We start from the raw sequence: 4,213 nt of genomic DNA on the forward strand, positions 1-4,213 counted from the left end.
CCAGCGCGGCGGCCGCGGCGGAGGGGGACGCCCCCCTACCGCCCGCGGCACGCAGCCTCGGGGCCCACCCGGGCGGGTGCGGCCAACGCGCTTCTCTCGCGCGTTCTTTTTTCCCCACCTTCCGCTCTCGGGCTCAGCCGCTCCCGCCGCCCAGCGCTGCTCGCGGCCGGCACCCGCGGGTACCCGGACCGAGGCCGGCACCGGCACCTCGCGTGCTTCGAAGGACACCTGAGGTCTCACGGGGCCACGCGGCCGTCACACAGCCCGCTTCGGTAAAGACGCCCCAAGGAACCGCGCCGAGCGGAGAAGGGGGGGGGGCGGCGGGCCGACGCGGCGAGGCACGCGCCCCACCCGTCGACACCATCACGGCCCCCCTTCGCTCGCGGGGGGGAACAGCACAGGGACGACACCTCGCACACGACGGGAAGCGAATTGGAAAGGAGACCGCCCTGCCTGAACACCGGACACCACCGCAGCTCCCCAGGGCGGAGAGCACGCGGAAGAGCCGGCCCGCCGGGGGCCCTCTCCGACGCGACCCGAAAGGCCTCATCGATCGGCAAAGGAAAGCAACGAGACAAACAAGCGGAGGCCCCCACGGGCCACGGTCCTGGCGACAGCGACAGCCGCGCGCGCCCTACGCCACCCCGGAGCGGGGCAAGCGGCGGACGCGGGGCTCTGCGTGCGTGCGAGCGAGCAACATCCGCGAGAGGTGCTGCGACGGCCTCGACACCGGCAGGGCCGGCCCGCCACGGAGCCTCTCCGACGTGCCATCGACGCCTCAGCGGGCGCTGCCTGCGGGTTTGGCTCGGTCAAAGTCGTAGGGGAGCAGCAGGAGGGGCCGACGGCCACCCGCTCCGGACAACGGTTCCCTTTTGAGCGAAAACGAGGTGGACCGGGGAAAAGCCACGGCAGGCTCAACTCCCCCGGTTCGCTCCTCTAGCGTTCGAGAGGGCCGGCGACCGCCGCCGGCCATTGCACACACCAATGGGGGACCCCACTGGCCTGGGGGGGGGGGGGGAAGAAAAAGGCGCGCCGCCACGCCTCTCAGCCACAACCACTCCCGGGTATCCGGGGCCGAGGCAAGCCGCCGCTGAAGGAAAAAAAGGGGATAAAAATGCAGGGAACGAGGCGAAGGCACCTTCGCCCGTGCAGTCCCCCTTCACCGAGCCCTCCAGCACACCCTGAGCCAGGGGGGGCAAGCCAGACACCACAGGCCGCCCGCGGCGGAAAAAAAAAACAGGGCGAGGCGCCGCCGCCTCTCACCCGTGCCGCCGTCATCGGGCTCTTGGGAGCCGCGGGGGGGGGGGGGGGGGGCGCAAGGCCGCGGCGAGCTCGAGAGCTTCACCGGACAAGCTGCACTCAGCTGCTGGCCACCGGGACCTGCTGCCACCACCGCACTTTCTCCCCTCGTCTGGCCGCTTACGCGGTCTCCAGCTTAAGGCCGGACACAAAAAAAAAAAAAAAAAAAAAAGTAATTTAAAAAAAAAAAAAGCCAAACAAAAAACCGAGTCGCCGTCCACGGGGCACGGGGACGCTCAGGAACCAGCGACATCCACGGGTGGGCTGAACACCATGCCCAGCTTCCCGACCAGCGCGCCCCCCCAAAAACACGCACCTCTCGGGCTTTTGCCACGGTCGGGACACGTCTAGGGGGGCCAGGGAAAGGCCACGGCGGCCTGGACTCCCTCCCTGGCCCTTCCAGCGTTCGAGTGCCGGTCCCATCACCACCGGCTGGCAGGCTTCACCTGCCCGCCCGCTCTCGCGGGTGGGCCGTTCTCCCTCTCAACCGCACGGCAAAAAACGGGACAAGGAGGCAAAGCAGCAGCGCCGCCGCCGCCTCGGCCCCTGGCCTTCGCCGGCCTCCTCTCCCAACAGGCGACTCAACACCTCTTTCCACCACCGATTGCTCTCAGCGGGCCCCCCAGGGCCGCGGGAAAGCCGCGCGCGCGACCTCCACTCTCCCCACGGCCCTCTCAGACAGCGGTCCCAAAGGCGTGCTCGCTCGGCCACCGCCGCCGGGCTTCGCCCTCCCCGCAGAGCCCTCTCTCTCTTACGCTCCGACGAAGAACGAACGGTGGTCGTGGCGCCGCCGCCGCTTGACCACCGCCGCTTATGCCCCCTGCCGCTGCCGGCTCCGTAGCGGCTCGGTCATCCCTTCTCGGAAGCGAGCCACCGCTCGCGCACATAGTACTGAACAATGTGGCCTCGCCCCCGGCCAGCTCCAGGGAGCGCTATCTCGGCCCACCGGGGGAGGCGCGCCAACGACGCCGACCTTTACCATGACGCAACTGGAGGCAGCGCAAAACAGCGACCCCTTCGACAGCTCCGAGGAAGCGGTGGGGACAACAAATCTACCCCACAGCCCCGCGAATGCGGCAAAGACCCGCCGGAGCTCGGTAGACGTGGGCGCCCCGTTCGCCGGACGCGCCGGCAACGCCACCTCGCGCTCGCCGGTGCCGCCGCCTGCGGGTCGCCCGGGACTCCGGCAGCCTGCGGAGCCCGGTAGACCTGCCGGCAGCCTGCCGAGCCCGGTAGACCTGCCGGCAGCCTGCCGAGCCCGGTAGACCTGCCGGCAGCCTGCCGAGCCCGGTAGACCTGCCGGCAGCCTGCCGAGCCCGGTAGACCTGCCGGCAGCCTGCCGAGCCCGGTAGACCGGCCGGCAGCCTGCGGTGCCCGGTAGACCGGCCGGCAGGCTGCCGAGCCCGGTAGACCTGCCGGCAGCCTGCCGAGCCCGGTAGACCTGCCGGCAGCCTGCCGAGCCCGGTAGACCTGCCGGCAGCCTGCCGAGCCCGGTAGACCTGCCGGCAGCCTGCCGAGCCCGGTAGACCTGCCGGCAGCCTGCCGAGCCCGGTAGACCGGCCGGCAGCCTGCGGTGCCCGGTAGACCGGCCGGCAGGCTGCCGAGCCCGGTAGACCGGCCGGCAGCCTGCGGTGCCCGGTAGACCGGCCGGCAGACTGCCGAGCCCGGTAGACCTGCCGGCAGCCTGCCGAGCCCGGTAGACCTGCCGGCAGCCTGCCGAGCCCGGTAGACCTGCCGGCAGCCTGCCGAGCCCGGTAGACCGGCCGGCAGGCTGCGGTGCCCGGTAGACCGGCCGGCAGGCTGCCGAGCCCGGTAGACCGGCCGGCAGCCTGCGGTGCCCGGTAGACCGGCCGGCAGGCTGCCGAGCCCGGTAGACCTGCCGGCAGCCTGCCGAGCCCGGTAGACCTGCCGGCAGCCTGCCGAGCCCGGTAGACCGGCCGGCAGCCTGCGGTGCCCGGTAGACCGGCCGGCAGGCTGCCGAGCCCGGTAGACCTGCCGGCAGCCTGCCGAGCCCGGTAGACCTGCCGGCAGCCTGCCGAGCCCGGTAGACCTGCCGGCAGCCTGCCGAGCCCGGTAGACCTGCCGGCAGCCTGCCGAGCCCGGTAGACCTGCCGGCAGCCTGCCGAGCCCGGTAGACCGGCCGGCAGCCTGCGGTGCCCGGTAGACCGGCCGGCAGGCTGCCGAGCCCGGTAGACCGGCCGGCAGCCTGCGGTGCCCGGTAGACCGGCCGGCAGCCTGCCGAGCCCGGTAGACCTGCCGGCAGCCTGCCGAGCCCGGTAGACCTGCCGGCAGCCTGCCGAGCCCGGTAGACCGGCCGGCAGCCTGCGGTGCCCGGTAGACCGGCCGGCAGGCTGCCGAGCCCGGTAGACCGGCCGGCAGCCTGCGGTGCCCGGTAGACCGGCCGGCAGGCTGCCGAGCCCGGTAGACCTGCCGGCAGCCTGCCGAGCCCGGTAGACCGGCCGGCAGCCTGCGGTGCCCGGTAGACCGGCCGGCAGCCTGCCGAGCCCGGTAGACCTGCCGGCAGTCTGTCTGCGGAGATCGGTAGACCTGCCGGCAGTCTGTCTGCGGAGATCGGTAGACCTGCCGGCAGTCTGTCTGCGGAGATCGGTAGACCTTCCGGCCGCTGGATGCTCGGGGAGGCGGCCGGGCCGGGCCGGGCAGGGCCGGGCCGGGCCGGGCCGGGCAGCGACGGGACGGACACGGACGGCATATTCCTCCCGCCCCATTTTCGAGATTTCAGCGAACCTGATACCTGTTCCCGTTCTCCTCCCCCCCCCCCCCATTGACGAGATTTCAGCGCTTTTAACTTCTTTTTTTCTTTTTTTTCTTTTTTTTTAATTTTTTTTTTTTATTTTTTTTTTAATTTTTTGACCTGACGCTCCCCCAACCCCGCGCGTGCGCGCGCACACACAGA

The sequence above is a fragment of the Leptosomus discolor genome, unplaced genomic scaffold (genome assembly GCF_034619465.1).
Source record: "Leptosomus discolor isolate bLepDis1 unplaced genomic scaffold, bLepDis1.hap2 HAP2_SCAFFOLD_273, whole genome shotgun sequence".
In the NCBI taxonomy this organism is placed as follows: Eukaryota; Metazoa; Chordata; class Aves; order Leptosomiformes; family Leptosomidae; genus Leptosomus; species Leptosomus discolor.